Here is an 18,906-nt window from a genome sequence, read left to right as displayed (position 1 = left end):
GAAATCAAGGAAGGCTTCCCAGAAGAGGCTGCGTTTGAGTTTTGAAGACTGAGCGGGCATTAGGTAGAATGAAGACAGGTAGGAGGAGATCTGAACGTCTGTATGTCAGCAGAAAGCAGGCGAGAGGTGCAAAGGTGAGAGATGGGGTTATCCAGGGTGGCAAGCAGTCAAACCATAAAGATCTTATCAGCTAAACTCCAGGATTTGACCTTTGTTTGGAAGCTATGAGGCCCCTCTGAAGAATTTTAAAGCAGATAAGTGAGTTGATTAGATTTGTGTTTCAGAAAGATCGCTGTGGAAGGCATCTGGAAGGGAGTGGAGGTGGGTCTGGGGTGCACAGAAAAGACTCCAAAGATGTGTGAGAGGTGTAACCTTTAGTATTTGATGGCCCGTCACAAGGGGGGGAGCAGAGTTGTAGGCTGTCACTCAGGTTTCTGACAGTGGGCAATGGGGTAGATTCAGCAAGAGACAAATGAAGAAGGGAGAACAAGTGGCATCTGAGAAATGACGAGTGTGGTTTAAGAGTTTCCAGTTTCTATGGGGCTTCCCTGGTGGTGCAGTGGTTGAGAATCTGCCTGCCAATGCAGGGCACACGGGTTCGAGCCCTGGTCTGGGAAGATCCCACATGCCGCAGAGCAACTAGGCCCGTGAGCCACAACTACTGAGCCTGCGCGTCTGGAGCCTGTGCTCCGCAACGAGAGGCGGCGATAGTGAGAGGCCCGCGCACCGCGATGAAGAGTAGCCCCCACTTGCCGCAACTAGAGAAAGCCCTCGCACAGAAACGAAGACCCAACACTGCCATAAATAAATAAATAAATAAATTTTTTTTAAAAAATGAAACTTTAAAAAAAAAAAAAGAGTTTCTAGTTTCTGTGAGCTATCCAAATGCAAATGTCCTAGCAAACAACACTGCCACATAGATCTATAAGGTATTTGGGGGTGTTACGGGCTAAAAACATACATTAAGCAGTTGCCCACCTATAATAGAAGATACGGGGGTAAAAGAAATTCACATTTGCTAGGACTGCCATAACGAAGTACCACAAACTGGGTGACTCCAACAGAAATTTATTGTCTCACAGTTCTAGAGGCTAGATGTCCAAGATCAGTGTGTCAGTGGGGCCATGCTCCCCCGAGGGCACCAGTGAAGGATCTGTGCCAGGACTCTCTCCTAGTTTCTAGTAGTTTTTTGGCTCGTGGCAGCAGTACTTCAATCACATGGCTTTCTCCCTGTGTGAGCGTCTGGGTCCAAATGTCCCCTTTCTATAAGAACACCAGTGATAACTGGATTAGAGGCCACCCCACTCCAGTATGACCTCATTTTAACTAATTACATCTACCCTTATCTCTATTTCCTGTTTGGAAATTACCCTATTTGCATATAAAGTCACATTCTGAGGTACTGGCTGTTAGGATTTCAACATGCAGATTTTAGGGGGACACAATTTAACCCCTAATATTCACAGTGCGAATTCACAGCAGGATTGAAGGGACTTCCCCAGGGGTCCAGTGGTTAAGACTTCACCTTCCGATGCAGGAGGTGCAGGTTTGATCCCTGATGGGGGAACTAAGATTCCACATGCCTCCTGGCCAAAAAACCAAAACATAGAACAGAGCAATATTGTAACAAATTCAATAAAGACTAAAAAAAGAGCAGGATTGAGTTTGGAGATGTGGAGAAACACCAGTTTTAAGTGGACAAAGAGAGCAGCTCTGGGTGGAAAGTGAGAGAAAAATGATTAGAAAGGTACAAGAGGGGTGACCCGCAAACCATGAAGAGAAATGTTTAAGAGAGGAATGATTAACATTGCCAGATGCTTACAAAGTCAGGCAAGACAGAGCTAGAAATTGCCATTGCCTTTGGCAGTGTGATAGTCATTGGAGAACTGTCAGAACACATGAACTTCAAAGGGCTTGTTTAGCTCCAATATTTTGTGACTTTAAAATCGCTGTCCAGGGACTTCCCTGGCGGTCCAGTGGTTAACACTCTGCGCTTCCAACGCAGGGGGCGTGGGTTCAATCCCTGGTCGGGGAACTAAGATCCTGCATGCCTCTCGGCATGGCCAAAAAAAATAAAAATTAAAATAAAACAATAAAATAAAGTCATTGTCCAGCAAACTCCCTGAGGGAAGTGGGAGGTGGTGGACATTTGTTTGACTCGTCTCCTACAACCAACCTCCTTTCTCAGCCTCCTTGGCAGTTAGGGCTCGAAACTGCGGCCTAGGCTCTGGCAGTCAGGCAGATAGATGCTAGGCTTCGGTCCAGATGAAAGCAATATGGGAAATCAGACTCTAAGGAAGCTGCTTTCTGTGAGGTGATGGAGTCTGGTGGAAGGGTATGGAGGCCCAGAGGCAGCAGGGGCGAAGGTCCTAGATGCCTGTGCCCGGAGGAGCGGTACTGGGGCTCATCCTGGAACCATCCTGTGATACCATTCAGGCATTGTTCTCAGTGGGGTAGCCTCCAAGCCTTCAAGAAATGCAAGTCTCTGTATTTCTTGAAGATTCTCTGAGTCATGTAATATTCTTTTAAAAAAACCGAAAAACAAAACAAAAAAAAAACCCAAGCCCACAACTGCTTTTATTGAGATATAATTCACATAGTATAAAATTCATCCATTTAAAGTGGACAACCCATATATATAAAATAGATAACCAACAAGGACGCACTGTATAGCAAAGGCAACTATACGCAATATCTTGTAATAACCTATAAGAGAAACGAATCTTTAAAAAAAAGATATGTATATGTATAACTGAATCTCTTTGTTGTACACCTGAAATTAACACATTATAAATCATACTTCAATTAAAAAAAAAAGAATCTTCAAAAAAAACCAAAGTGTACAATGCAGTGGCTTTTAGTATGTTCACAAGGTAGTGCAACCATCACCACTATCTAATTCCAGAACATTCTCATCAACCTGAAGAGAAACTTCACGCACACTAGCTGGTCACTCCCCATTTCCCCCTCCTCCCAGCCCCCAGCAACCACTAATCTACTTTGTGTCTCTGTGGATTTGCCTGTTCTGGACATTTCATATAAGTGGAATCATACACCACGTGGCCTTTTGTGCCTGGCTTCTTTCACTGAGCAAAATTTTTTTAAGATTTATCCATGTTGTAGCATATATCAGTACAGCATTCCTTGTATTGCCAAATAATATTTCATTGTCTGGATATACTACATTTTGTTTACCTGTTCATCAGTGGATTGTTTTCACTTTTTGGCTAGTATGAATAATGCTGCTATGAACATTTGTGTACAAGTTTTTGTCTGAAATATATTTTCATTTCTCTCGGGTATATATCTAGGAGGAGAATTACTGGGTCATGTGGTAGTTCTATGTTTAAAAATGTGAGGAACTGCCAGACTGTTTTCCAAAGCAGTTACATCATTTTACATTACCACTAGCAATATTATATTAGGGTTCCAATTTCCCAATGGGTATAAAGTGGTATCTCATTGTGGTTTTTATTGGCATTTCCCAAAGGCTAATAATGTTGAATATCTTTTCATGTGCTTTTTGACCATTTGTGTATCTTCTTTGAAAAAATGTCTATTAAAATCCTTTACCCGTTAAAAAAATTTTTTTAATTGTGGTTAAAAATACATAAAATTTACAACTTTAGCCATTTCGAAGTGTACAGTTCAGTGATATTAAGTACATTCATTCACATTGTTGTGCAATCATCCTTCTTTGCCCATTTTTGTATTGTTATTTATTTTTGGCTGCATTGGGTCTTCGTTGCTGCACGCGGGCTTTCTCTAGTTGCGGCGAGTGGGGGGCTACTCTCTGTTGTGATGCACGGGCTTCTCATTGCGGTGGCTTCTCTTGTTGCAGAGCACAGGCTCTAGGCGTGCGGGCGTCGGTAGTTGTGGCACGTGGGCTCAGTAGCTGTGGCTCACGGGCTTAGTTGCTCCACGGCATGTGGGATCTTCCCGGACCAGGGCTCGAACCCATGTCCCCTGCATTGGCAGGCAGATTCTTAACCACTGCGCCACCAGGGAAGTCCCTTTAATTGTCTTTTTAAATTTATTTTTTATTTTTTAATTTTTATATTCTGGAAACAAGTCCCTTATTGGAATATGACTTGAGAATATTTTCTTAAATTCTGTAAGTTGTTCTTTCACTTTCTTGATGGTGTTTTAATATTCTTTAACGAATTCCATTTATGCTCAAAGTAACTAGTGTTAACACTAGCTAAGAGCATTGACAGATGCGCTGGGTTCTGTTAAATACCATCTTTTTCTACCTTTTTTTTTTTTCTATAACAACCTGTCTCATATCACACATTCTATCCAATATTGCCTTAGAACTTTGTTTTTGTTTTTTTTCCTAAAGCCTTTCCTATTCTATCTGAATCCCACCCCATGATATTGTGATTTATAATAAGAAATACCTATTTGGTCTTCGTTCCATTTCTGGCACAGAGCTCCTAAAATTCTTGGAATTTCCTAAGTGATGAGACCCATAAGAATGTCTTTTTTTACGTTAATGAGGTGACTTTTGGACCACACCTAAGGATGGGGGCTGGTTGCCAGGAGAACCAACATTGTCATTTGAGGGTTGCAATGTTCAGTCCACACCCTGACCTCTGGGGAGGGGGAGGGACTGGAGGTTGAATCAATCGCCAATGGCTAATGATTTAATCAGTCATGCCTATGTAATAAAGCCTCCATAAGAACTCAAAAGGACACAGTTCTGAGAGCCAGGTTGGGGAACACATGGAGATCTGGGGAGAGTGGTATGCCTGGAGAGAGCATGGAAACTCCTCACACTTTCCCCACACCTTGCCCTGTGCATCTCTTCCATCTGTCTGTTCCTGAGTTATAGCCTTTCATAATAAACTGGTGATCTAGAAAGAAAAATGTTTCTCTGAGTTCTGTGAGCTGCTCTAGCCAATTAATCGAGCCCAAGGAGGGGGTCATTGAAACCTCTTGCCTGTGGCCGGTGGATCAGAAGCATAGGTGACAACCTGGACTTGTGACTGGCCTCAGAGGGGGTGGAAGTGGGTGGGAGTGTGTGTGCGGGTGTAGTCTTGTGAGACCAAACCTTTAACCTGTGGAGTCTGATGCTCTCTCGAGGTAGCAGTGTCAGAATTGAGCTGAATTGTAGGACACCCTGCTGGTGTTGCAGAGAATTGCTTGGTGGTGTCGGGGGACCCAGCCCCCATACAAACATTGCAAATTGTGCTCAGAACTCTTTTACACCCACATCTTACATTTCCTGGGCACAGACCCAAAGTATCAATGGCCACAATTATGAGCATAACTTCCAGCAGCACTTCCATTTATTTGCCACCTCTATCCAGTCCCAGTGCAGACCCCTGCAGCCCTGTGCAGCGACCCCCCCCCACCCCTCCCCTCCACTCCCCCCTTTCCTGTTACAGTGCCGTATATTCACACAGGATCTAATGAATGAGATCAATGTCCTATTTAATCTTTGGATCATTTTCAGTGCCCAGGACAAGGCTTTGCAAAAATTTGGAGCACAATAAATGCATGTTCCATGGAACCGAAACTTGTGCCTTATTTCCTTGTGTTTTTTTATTCTAAAATTATATTTATGCAGTCCTTGATTTTAAACTTTTCTCTTAATGACCACCTTTGGGGGATTAGGGCCTGAAATGGGCAGCAGGGCAAATCTATGATGTTCAATTTATGACTGGAGGAGCGGAATTCTTTGGGGAATTCATCTCTATGAGTTTGTGAAATGGGGAAAGAAGGTAAAGCTTTACAGATAAAGTTCTCAGGACCCAGAGAGGAGCTAAAGAGTAGTATTGGGGGCATCGCAGGTCTAAGGTGAAGTTATTTCCTGGCAGATTCTTCTGGGGGGTTGGGCTTCATGACTACCATTGCTCAGTGCTTTGGGGCTACTTAGTCTTTGTAGGCATCTCTGATCTCACCTTCTGCTCCTGGGCCTGTACAGCAGTCTTCAACTCTTCTGAGCAGGTGCTAACTGCAGGGCACCTGTTGGAAATAGCTGGAAAGAGCTCATGTTCATTCAGTCATAGGTCCATACACAGAAATCTGTCGCATTTCTATACACCAACAATGAAAGATCAGAAAGGGAAATTAAGGAAACCATCCCATTTACCATTGCATCAAAAAGAATAAAATAGCTAGGAATAAACCTACCTAAAGAGGCAAAAGATCTATACTCTGAAAATTTAAGATGCTGATGAAAGAAACTGAAGGTGACAAAAAGAGATGGAAAGATACATCACGTTCTTGGGTTGGAAGAATCAATATTGTCAGATGACTATACTACCCAAGGCAATCTACAGATTCAATGCAATCCTTTTCAAATTACCAATGGCATTTTTCACAGAACTAAAACAAAAAATTTCAAAATTTGTATGGAGACACAAAAGACCCCGAATAGCAAAAGCAATCTTGTGAAAGAAAATCAGAGCTGGAGGAATCAGGCCTCCTGACTTCAGACTATACTATAAAGCTACAGTGATCAAAACAGTATGGTACTGACACAAAAACAGACTTATAGATCAATGGAGTGGATAGAAAGCCCAGAAATAAATCTACGCACCTGTGGTCAATTAATGTATGACAAAGAGGGCAAGAGTATACAATGGAGAAAAGACAGTCTCTTCATTAAGTGGGTACTGGGAAAACTGGACAGCTACATGTAAAAGAATGAAATTAGAACACTCTCTAACATGATACACATTCAGTCATAGGTCCAACTGTCTATTAAGCACACACCTTATACAAGGCACCGCTCTGGGCACAGAGAGGAACAAGATTCATTTCCTATAATCAGGAGTTGAGTGACGAATAGAGGGTCAAGACAAGCACAATTAACTATCATCCAAAGCAGAATGGACCTCCAATAAAAGAGGCATAAAAGCTGTTTTGAGGATTCAAGGGAAGAAGAAATCACCCACTTTTTCAAGTAGCAGGAAAGGCTTTATGGAAGGTGGGGAAGGAGAGCTAGGCTTTTGCTTAGATACTCAGGGCCTCTAAATCATAATCCCTGTTCTCCAGTAGCTCCCAAACCAGTTGGGATGAACATCATACATACAGTGGCTCCAATTCAAGACCATACATGTTAAGATCAGTATGAAAGAGTCATAGAAAAGCTAGAGATTATTTCCTATTAGTGTAACCACGAAATACTTTATGGAAGGGTGGACTTGGGCCCCAAAAGGTAGAAAGGTTTTATTAAAATGCATATTTTGGACAAAAAGCAATTAAATGCTCTAGAAAATTTGGAAAACCCAGCAAAGTATAAAGAATAAAATAGAAATCATCTATAGACCCACTACCTACAGAAGAATACATTGCCAGACATACAATATGCTTAATAAATATTTGCAATATGAATAAATATCATTACAATTTATTATCTCTATTTTTTCCTCATGCATATTTTTATTACATACATAATTTTGGAAAATGCTTTTTTAAAACATATTTATAATATGCAAATTTATATCAGTAAAATTATTTAAAAACACATTTTTAAACAGCTGAAGAATATTCCATTAATTGATACATCATTTATGCAGCCAATTTTCCAAGAGTTCACATTTAGATTGTTTCTAAATTTCCAATTATTATAAATTAAACTTCAGTGAAATTGTTAAACACACACCTTTGAACACACCTCTGTATTCTCAGCATAGATTCCTGTAAGTGGCATTATCCCATCAAGGTGTATTAATATTTCTGGGGCTCTCAAGAGACTAAAACATTGCACAATTACTTTCTAGAAAGGTTGTAACAGTTTACATTCCCATTAGCAATGTGTGCCATAAGACACACACCCTCACCAGCAGTATCATTTTAAAATATTTGCTAATCTGATAAGGAGAAAATAGTAACTCATTGTTTTTAAATTTTGTATTTATTTGATCACTAGTGATGTGGAACATTTTAAATATGCTCCCTTCCATGAATATTTCCTTTATGTTGCCAGTTCATATTTTTACATCAAGTGTTGTAAGTGAAATAGTTTGGTTGGGGGGAACTTGGAAAGACTCTTCTGTTCTCTCAGCCAGTCTTGGTGCTCTCATGGCTTTCTTTGTGTGAGCATCCTGCCGTGGTAAGTGTGATCTTATTTTTTAAAGATACAGTCTCATTCCTTCATTTTCCTCTCTCTCCCCCTCCCTCTCCCACACACAGCACAGCCAGCTACATACTTCATCTGGTGCGCAAAAAAACTGGTCTGTTGCAACGCTGGAGAAAAAATTGATGGCATCAGAATTACTGAGACAAAGTATCCAGATTGTCAAGGGCCATTTAGTCACAGTGACTCTTTTTTAAGTGCTGATTTCAGAGCGTGACCAACCTGCTCTTATGCCCTAAGATTAGCCTCCACAGTGCTCCCTCCTGACTCCCTCAGTTCCAACTGCACTGCACTTTCCTGCTTCCTGGTGCCCACTCCTGCTGAGCCTGGCGTGGCCTTGTCTACATCTTCCCCAGTCCACAGCCTGCCTGTCCCTGATTATGATGCTCAAATGGTGGCCCTTGGAGGAGGATAATCTTTTCCTCTGAATCCCATAGCATAGCACGGTGTCTTTTAAAGAATCTTTAGCCTTCCAGGTATTCTGGTTCTTTGTGCATGCAATCATCTCCTTCATTACTTTATATAAACTCCTGGAGGCATCTACTTGAGTAGGGTCTATGTCTTCTTTATGTCTGGAATCCCATAGTACAGTTAGCAGAAATCCAAAAATGTTTTACATATTAAAAAATTAAATGCCATTTAACAGAAACACTAGGGGGGAAAAACAGACCTACTTTGAAAGGGAAAACAAAGCTTAATTTTTCTTTTTAGGCTGCGCAGCACGTGGGGTTTAGTTCCCCAACCAGGGATCCAACCCACACCCCTGTATTGGAAGCACAAAGTCTTAACCACTGGACTGCCAGGGAAGTCCCAACAAAGCTTAATTTTAATTGTAGTGACTCTGGTAATGTTATGGACTGAGTTGTGCCCTCCCTCAAATTCATATGTTGAAGCACTTACCCCATTTATTTCAGGGATATTTGGAGACAGGGCCTTTAGGGAAATAATTAAGGTTAAATGAGGTCGTAAGGTGTGGCCCTAATCCAATAGGATTAGTGTCCTTATAAGAAGAGGAAGGGACACCAGAGATTTCTCTGTCTCCACATGCAGAGTGAAAAGACCATGTGAGGACACAGTGAGAAGGCTGCTAGCTGCTAACCAGGAAGAGGGCTCACATCAGAACCCACCCATGTGGGCACCTTGATCTTGAACTTCCAGCCACCAGAACTGTGAGAAAATACATTTCTGTTGTTTAAGCTACCCAGTCTACAGTGTTTTGTGATGTCACCCTGAGCAGACTAACACAGTGGTGAGATATTTGGTAGAAATGGAAGAAAGTCAGTCTAAATAAAGGAATATTAATAACTTAATCAAAGAACTTGCAGAATCTCACGTTGAGACTTTGGCAGGGGGTGGGGGTAGAAACTAAAGGAAGAATTGGGAAACATGGCTCCTTTTGTCTTGTCATGAAAGGTCCTCATCCTGCAGCCACTTCAGTCCTCTGTGGCAGAGGAATAAAAACTGATAAAAATTACAACTGGAGTCCAGGAACTAAGAAATTGAATGGGGCTAAATAATTAATTTTAGATCAAATATAAAGTCAGCAGAGGGAAATAAGCACTAAAATAATATTTTAAAACAATTGGGAAATTGATAAGGAAGTTGCAACTGGCTTCCATTAGAGTAAGAGCATACTTTCTTATAATGTTTTCTTGAAATGATGATATATTGATCTTCTTGGGCTGATCCATTAGCCATGGAAAGATGTACCTGAGTCTTTAGGGACATTACTGAATAGAGGCATCAGGCCATATCACAGAACCCAGTACCTCAAAACCAAATATTAAGGAAGAACACATTAGAAAGCAAAGACAGAAAGAGAACAACTCTCTCTGGGGTCATAATCATTGCTCTCAAGTCCTTGCCAAAAACTCACTCATCATAACTCTGACTATTTTAAATTTGTGTCATACTTTTGAAGTTTCAAAGAAAAAAACCTTTCTTGGACAAAACCAAAACTATAGAAACAGGCAAAGGACTTTTTTAGAACTGTATTTCTTAGGAATATTGTGGTTTAATGTCTATTCAATTTTCATATTAGAGATGAGAAAAAAGGGAATCAAGAAACTGTTTCTTGTAAAATCTCCTTTTATCCAACATGTGGAGAAAACATGGTGATGACTGAGTCATTTTCTTATTCTTTACAATGGATTCCAATGTATTCTATCCCTAACTTCCAAAAGGTTATATTTAATAGTTTTTTTTAAAATTAATTAATTTATTTGGCTGCGACGGGTCTTAATTGTGGCATGCAGAATCTTTCGTTGCGGTGCTCGGGCTTCTCTCTAGTTGTGGTGCACGGGCTCTAGAGTGCACGGGCTCCGTAGTTGTGGTGCATAGGCTTCAGTAGTTGTGGCTCACGGGCTCTAGAGCACAGGCTTAGTTGCCCCGTGGCATGTGTGATCTTAGTTCCCTGACCAGGGATCAAACCTGTGTCCCCTGCATTGGCAGACGGATTCTTAACCATTGGACCACCAGGGAAGTCCCTGATAGATTTTTTTTTTAATAAATTTTAATTTCTAAATTTTTAGAATTGCAGCACAGTTGATTTACAAAGTTGTCTTAGTTTCAGGTGTACAGCAAAGTGATACAGTTATACATATATATATTCTTTTTCAGATTCTCTTCCATTATAGGTTATTAAAAGAGATTGAATATAGTTCCCTGTGCTATACAATAGGTCCTTGTTGTTTACCTATTTTACACATAGTAGTGTGTAAATAAACTTTTATTAAGTATAAATTACAAACAGAAAAGTGCATAAGTTCTAAGGCAATAGCTTGATGAATTATCACAAGGATAATTCATCCTTGTGATAACAGGGTAAACACCATCCAGGTCAAGAAACAGAACATTACCAGCACCTCAGATGCTCCCACTGAAATGTAGTTTTGAGGCAGACATATATTTTATTTTCATAAAAATAATATCATTAATGATAGTAAATGCCCGGATTAACTGACAAAATCCAAAAGGTTTATGGACATGTTGCCCAGGGGCTCACCCAACTTTTTAGATTCCTTAATCAAGTGCATAGCACTCACGGGAATACAAATTAGCATAAGTATCCAGTGTTCCTGGAAAATAATTTTGTGATATATGTCCAGATCCTTAAAAATATTTCTATCCTCTGCCCTATTAATTCCAGCTGCAGAATCTTTCCTGAAGCAGTATCAGAGGTGTGGTCACAGACCGATGTCTAGACAGCATCATAAGACCAACAGCTTTGAGATAACCTCTGCCACCTCCTAATTGTGCAACCTGGGACAAAATATTTAACCAACTGCTCTGGCCTCATTTTTCTCATTGGTTAAACAGTACTAATAGTAGTCACAAAGATTAAGTTAGTTACGATGCATAAAGAACTTGAAACAGTGCCTGTCACCGTTAGCAGTTCAATAAATGTTAAGAATTATTAGCTAATATTACAGAAACATTCATCATTATATTATCAATAATAGGAAAAAATTTTGAAAGAAGTTAAATAACCAGAAATAGGGGCCTGAATACATACACTCTTCTGTATACATACGAAAGAATATAATGCATCCCTGGGGGTATCGCATATTGGTTAAAAATGCAGCTTCCGGAGCCAGAATGCCAGCCTGCCCCTGACCAGCTGTGCAAACTTGGACAATTTTCTTAACTCTCCGGGGCTCAGTTTCCTCACCTGAAAATAGAGAATGATAATAACTACCTTGGAGGGGTAACTGGTTCATATACACAAAGCACTTAGAACAGTCCCTGGCATACAGTTGGTGCTTAATCAGTGTTAGTCCCTCCATTTTAAGTGCTGGAGCCTGATGGCTCTGTGATCTACCACACGCAGAAAGCTCCCCAGTCCAGGGCTGGGCAAGTACGTGCCTGGGAATTGGAGGAGATCAGAACAAAACCTAAGTTCCCTTGGCGTTAATAGAAGGAATTAGAGACACAAGCCTCGGCCTGGGGGCTACGAGCTGGAAAGAGTAGTTCCACGGGCTGCACCAGTACGGATTGCTCTGATTCAAAGGAAAAACGAAAGGCCCCCAAACAAAAACTCCCACCGCAGTAACAAACAAGCCTTGGCGAGAGGAAGGAGCTGGAAGCTTTTCCTCCTCTCCAGCCCCGCCCCACTCCGCCTCTTTTCTTCTCCCTGCCTGCTGCCCCCAACCCCTTCTCAGGCTTTTCAAAGACTAAAGAACAAAAATGGAGGAGAAGGGAGATTTACAACCACTTGGGGGAGGAGATCTGCAGTATCAGCTTCCACAGAAAGAACTGGGAGCTGCTCCGATGGGACTCCCTTCCCCACCCGGATCCTAAAGCCCTCACAGGGGTGTGGATACAAGGACGTGTTTCCACCCTAAAGGAGCAGGTTTACAACCAGCCTTGGAAACCCGGAAGGTATTGAGACGTTTCTCTGACCCAGTGACTCCAATTCCCGGAAAGGACAAGGAGCAGCGGTCGCCAAGCCCTCCTTCCACCCGACCCGATTCCGCCCTGAGCCCAGGTCCCCTCCCTAGCAGCAGCTCCCCTCCCCCGAGGACCCTGCCCCTCGTAATGCGCCCCAGGTCTGTGTGCAGACGGCAGCTGGGGAGCCCCGGTCGGCAAGGAGGCCCGTGTTCCCTGAATACCCCGGACAGCGATGGGGGATGCTGGGCGGCTGCCAGGGACCCCTCCCACCCGCCAGCGACAGCGCAGACAATGCCACCCCTGCTTCAGTGCCTGAGCTGAGTGTGGGAAGAAAGCTGCTTTTCTCAGGCCGTGTCACTGCCTTTCCTTGTCACAGTTCCAGCAAGGCCTCTGGGGCTTGTAGGGTCACTGCTATAGGGGTCTTTCCATTTTCTTTTCCTAATAGACTGGCATTAATTAATATTTATGCTGCGCCCCCAGTGTGCCCAGATCACAGAGAGTATCCAGAAGACACAATAGCTAGCCTCCCTGAGGGTATACTGAAATGGGCCACATTTCTGAGAAATCACCGATGGCTGCTGTTTTCTTGTTTAAAATGCTCTTAAGATAATAGAATCATCCAGTGAGGAGCACAGGTCAGGAATCCTGTATCCTAAGAGTCCTGGTTTTTGTCGCTTGGTTCCCAGTGCAAGAACCTGTGTGTCAGTGACATAGCAAAGAGACTCGGCTCTCCTGGGCAGTCCTGGAAATGCAGTGATGGTCCAGGTGCCCGCCGAGTGCTTGAGGACCATGGAAGGAGTTGGCCTTGCAGATTTCACAGGGCTTTTGCACTAAGAGGTTCCTCAGAAAGATTCTGCTTAAAGCTCCTGCAGTTAAAGTGAAATCACCCAGTGTTGCAACTAGGAAACTATATGGACTTGAAACTACCTTGGAAAACACGTGAGTGCTCTTTATGGTACATAGTTCTGAGGCCAGGTTACAGCTTCAAAGTTCAGCGTGAACTCTGTTTTACCCTTGTGGGCAGAGTGGGAGAAGTCGGAGAGGGGAAAATGCACCCAATGAGAACTCTGTCTTTGGAGGGTCCCTGATGGGATCTCAGTGAAGATAGGCTTAGCTCCCTAACACACTGAAGAACACACATTGGACACGGTCTGCCCTGACCAGGTCTGTACCGAGGCTTTGAGGATGCTATAGACTTAAATACCTTCCTCCTACACAACCATTAAGGATGGACAGCATTTGCCAAGTTAGTTCCAGAGACCGGTGTCAAGAAGCATATCTGGTGTTTGTAAAGTCAGAGGTTGGCCCTTTGGCTCCTTGCGGTTTCTATATAGTCAACCGGTTGAGGAATTTCACTGAAGTTCTATTTTGCACAACAGCTGCAAAACATTAAGTGTGCCGTTCCCTCAGTGTTGACTCATCAGGTATGGTACTAGAAAGCAAGGGCCAAGAGTGGGCAAACACACCTGGTAGTTAAAGACCTACATACCAGGAAATGCTCTCCTTGAAAGGCTGAACAGGACTGCAGGTGTGATAAGGGATCGTGTTCCCAGCAGGTTTGGCTTGAGGTGAGATGATGCTTATCTAAATGGCTCCCAGGGGCCCCCTAGGGGATGAAATCCCTGTCTATGGTTCTGATCTGCTTTCCATCTTTCTTGATGGGTCCTTTTAACATCCAGGATGACCAAATTGCATGCTTATTATCATTAATTGCATGTGAGTGGCGGTGTGAGTGTGTCTCACTTGACAATTTAAGTAGACAGAGAATACGTGAAATGCAAGGGATTATAAATGTAAATCAAATTGGGGTTCCATTGCTCTAGGTAGGGAGGCCTTGGGAGAGCCAAGGTCACCGGGCTCTCTGTCTCTTAGCCATCTGCAGGGCTAACCTTTGTAAACTCACACGTGTCAGTCTGTGGTATGGATGTTTTTCAGGCCACTTGTCTAGCCCCAGATTTGCTTACAACTCAATCAATTCCTTGCTTTGCAGGTTCTTGCTTGTGTAGCTTACAGAACATTTCAAGGTTCCCCGCTTGGAACCCTCTACAGCATCATCTAGAAACCTCAATCAGAATGGATGAGACGGTTCATCTGAGAGGGAAAAGGAATGATTCCATGCCAAACGCTATGGAGGGATGTCTACATGTTCTGTCATCTCAATCCTCATAACAGCCCAGTGAGTTGGACATTATTACTCCCATTTTCAGGTGAGGCAAATGAGAACTGGAGGGGTTCAGTAACTCGACAAAGTCTCCAGTAGTCACTGGAAACCAGAAGACCTGGGATTCAAGTTCAGCTCTGTTTGAGCTATGTTCTGGTCTTGGTGCATCCTACTTTTTACAAAATTTATTATGAAAAATTTAAACAAAAACAAAAGTAGATGATGGAGGACTTCCCTGGTGGCACAGTGGTTAAGAATCCACCTGCCAATGAAGGAGACACGGGTTCAAGCCCTGGTCCGGGAAGATCCCACATGCCGCGGAACAACAAAGCCTGTGCACCACAACTACTGAGCCTGCGCTCTGGAGCCCGTATGCCACAACTACCGAAGCCCACGCACCTAGAGCCTGTGCTCTGCAACAAGAGAAGCCACCGCAGTGAGAAGCCCGTGCACTGCAACGAAGAGTAGTCCCCGCTCGCCGTAACTAGAGAAAGCCTGCGTGCAGCAACAAAGACCCAGTGCAGCCAAAGATAAATAAATTAATAAATAAACAAATAAATAAATAAATTTATATTGAAAAAAAAGTAGATGACGGATCCCTAAACATCTACTACCCTGATAAAACAGGTGTCAAGATCTTGCCACTTTGCTTCATCATTATGGAACAATTTTCTTTGGCTTCATTTTCTGTCAGTTTCATCTCAGCCAGAATCACTCGTTCACTCACATGCTAGGTTTCAACCACACTAAACGAGCAGTTTAGTTGTTCCCTGAATACTGCCTCCTGCCTCTGGACCCTTTGGCTCAGTGGTTTCCAGCCCTGGTACACAGATGTTCACAAGACCCACCACTGACCGACCACATCAGAGACGTCTAGCACTAGTCACCCTTCCCTCCATGTCCATTTGACCCACTCCTCCTCCGTCTTCAAGACTCCCTTCTGGAATCCTCTCTCTCTCCACGAAGCCTTCACTGATATCCCCAATCTGGCTAAGGGTACTCCCTCCCACCCTCCCACTGCGCCTCGTATGTATTTCTATCAAAACTCTGCCCTGGTGGTTCTCCAACAGACTGTGAATTCTTCCAGGGCCGACACCATGCTTCTGAGCTCTATGTCCCCAGGGACTTGCACATAATAACTAGGGATCCGTAAATGTCTGAGCGAGGAAGGGAGGAAGAGGAAGAGAGCAGCAGGAGAGAAAAGGAAAGAATGTGAAGCCATCCTGGTTCCTAACCCTGCCGGCCTTGGGATGTGAGGAGCCCCTAGCATCTCTTCGATAAGCGTTTGGCACAAGAGTTGCCTCCATTGCAGGACGCAGTGTGGGTCTTAAAACAGTCAGCTGGTGGGCAGAGAGAATAAGAAGAAAAATGACGGTCCATCCGCTCGCCCCTGCTGATCGCCCAGCAACAGCACACCTCCTCCCTCGCTTCGTGTGGCCCTCTGCCCTGGGAGAGGTGTCTACTCCGCCACAGGGGGCATCCAGGGTCATGAAATCAGGCACCGATGAACAGCCCTCTGCCCTCGCTCACTGACATGCCCAGGAGCGCTGGCAAAACCCATTTCAGGGCTCAGCCCCACCTCTCACGTGATGTCCTCTGGCTCCACGGGCTTCTCTCTTGGCTAGTCAAGGACAAATGCTCTAATCGCCCGGGGCTTTCCGTCATTCCTGAGCCCCACTGCAGCCGGCCTTAGTACCCTCTGAGCACTTTTATGGGGCAATAAAACTTCACAGCCTGCAGCTCTAAACCGTTCCCAAATTTCTGAATAGAACTATTTATGGCAAACAAGACTACTACGGTTTGCCCTTTGAAAACACCAGCAGATCTTAGACCCTTTCAAAGCGGGTTGGCTGAGTTACACGGGCTAACAGCTGGCTTACAGAAACCCCACAGTGGCAAAGCTAAACTCCCGTCTGTGAACAGCTAAGTTAGAAAATAAAACAGGCTTTGAGTCTCACAGCATCACCGAAGTAGCCCTACGCTTTGCCTCTTCCGTGTTGCTTTGGGGTCAAACCCGCTTGCTTGCATCTCTCCCCAATTTTTTCCTTCCCTGATCCTTTCTTGGCAGTGTTGACAGAGATCCCTATGAGCTTCGCCTGCAAATCCAGAGAACCAATCTCTTCCTTCCGTCTTTAGCAGGCAGAAAATTAAAACCAGGAAAAAGCTAGCAATTCAATCACAACTTGTTTCTCCAAAACAGTGCTCAGGATCAACCAGCCAGCCCAGAAAAAGCATCACCACACACTTAGAAGCGCCCTTACCGGTGTTCCATATCAGCCACTCCAGTGCATCAGAGACGGGCCCCAGCCTCCTCAGATGTGGGGACTCAGCTCTCTGCAGCCCACAGACAATCGGGTCCATTATAGTCATCAGGCTGCCCAGTTAAAGGGTGGCCCTTACAAAAATATAAACAGCTTGTCAGCACAAGCCAAGGGGGCGGGGCTGCAGCCTCAGGGGACAATGGGAACCAATGATCAGCCTCTTTGGGATCTGTTAGCTTAAGATATTGTGTTTCATTTTGAAGAAGGGGAGACAGAGAGCGAACACTGGAAGGCCCAGCGCAGCAGCATGACAGGGGTCCAAGTTGAAAAGTTTAATCACCGCTTGCAGAGCATTTTCAAGGAGGAGTTTGTGTGCCTCTCACATAATAATATATATTTTTAGAACTCACAGACATTTGTGTTGCACTAGCCATCTCTGGCCTCCTGGGGATAAAAAATGTAGTATTCGTTGGGGTAGAATGGAATTTTTCAATCAAAGAACAAAGGAAAGGAACAAAGTCCAAGGACAATGCTTTCATGACCCACTTATTTTGTTGAATATAATATCCGATGAGACGTACTCACTATACCTACAGAGAAAATGCTTGATTTGATACGTTTGTCTTCAGAACCCAGAGAAGTGGGCTTATTTTATTCCCCAAATATAAATACCTCACATTTTTTAAAAAAATGCTCACTTAATCTGATCATACTTACGCACATGAAACAGAAGTTAGTTCCATGTATTTGGGAGAAGGCAGATACACTGGCTGTTGTCTCTCTTCTGAGCTTAACTAAATTCTGCTTGTAAAGCTACTAGATCAGCTTAACCTTTCAATACCCTATGACAATAACCAAGAACCAGAAAATAAACTGTGGCTTTTCTTTCCCTGTATATATTTCTAAATAATACACTGAGGTAAAAATAAAGTTAAGATCCATTTGGCTGATTTGTGGTATCAGGTAAATTATAGGCAAACAAACTTTGAGAAAAATACAGTCATTGCAATTTGGAAGAGTCTCCTTATTTATAAAGGGAAGCACAGTAGCTATCAAAATTAACTAGCATAGAAACAGAAAAATGTTGAAATACTGGGTTGGCCAAAAAGTTCATTTTGGTTTTTCCATAAGATATTATGGAAAAACCTGAATGAACGTTTTAGCCAACCCAGTATAATCATTTCCACAAATTTTGTATCAAGCCTTCTGACTTTGATTTTAAAAATAATAATTCAAAGACACTGTCCTTTCTGATCTATGGTAATTTTAAAATATTTATGATTCTGCCACTGATGTTTAATTTGTATTGAAGCGAGATTCCTCTAGTAGCTTCTCTAAACAGTGCTTGAGGTGGCTTCTGGCCCTTCTATTCTTCCATTGATTCCAAAGGAGCTGTTACATCTGTACTTGCAAGGCTCTGGATTTTAAAGTAAAGGTTACCTTCTGGAAAAGGTCTAGTTTTCCTTGAAAGCATTAAGTCCCTGTCATACAAAAAGCTTCAGGACACCAAAAGCATGAACAAGAGAAAAAAACAGATAAATTGGACTTCATCAAAATTAAAAGCTTTTGTGTATCAAAGTCCATTGTCAAGAAAGTGAAAAGACAACCTACAGAACAGGAGAAGTATGTGCAAATCATATATCTCATATGGGTCTAGTATGCAGAATATACAATGAACACTTACAATTCAACAACAAAAAGACAAATAACCCAATTTAAAAATGGGCAAAGTTCTTGTAGAGAAATTTCTCCAAAAATGATATACAAATGGCCAACAAGCACACGAAAAGATGCTCAACATCATTAGTCATTAGGGAAATTCAAATCAAAACAATGAAGTAGCACTTCACAACTATTAGGATGGCTATTAAAAAAAATAAGTGTTGAGGAGGATAAGGAGAAACTGGAATCTTTGTACAGTACATTGCTAGTGGGAATGTAAAATGGCACAGCTACTGTGGAAAACAGTCCTTCAAAAAGTCAAACATAGAACTACCATGTGACCC

The 18,906-nt window shown here is 42.9% G+C and overlaps 1 protein-coding gene across 1 annotated transcript in view; it reads left to right on the top strand.

Moving 5' to 3' along the window:
* TIGD4 (tigger transposable element derived 4) overlaps positions 1–18,906 on the top strand; it is an 827,821-nt gene that overhangs the window by 395,339 nt on the left and 413,576 nt on the right. The window lies entirely within an intron of this gene.

The sequence above is a fragment of the Balaenoptera physalus genome (assembly GCF_965194825.1).
Source record: "Balaenoptera physalus genome assembly, chromosome: 5".
Classification (NCBI taxonomy): domain Eukaryota; kingdom Metazoa; phylum Chordata; class Mammalia; order Artiodactyla; family Balaenopteridae; genus Balaenoptera; species Balaenoptera physalus.
The sequence above is the reverse complement of the archived record's forward strand: the minus strand, read 5'-3'. Positions and strand labels throughout refer to the sequence as shown.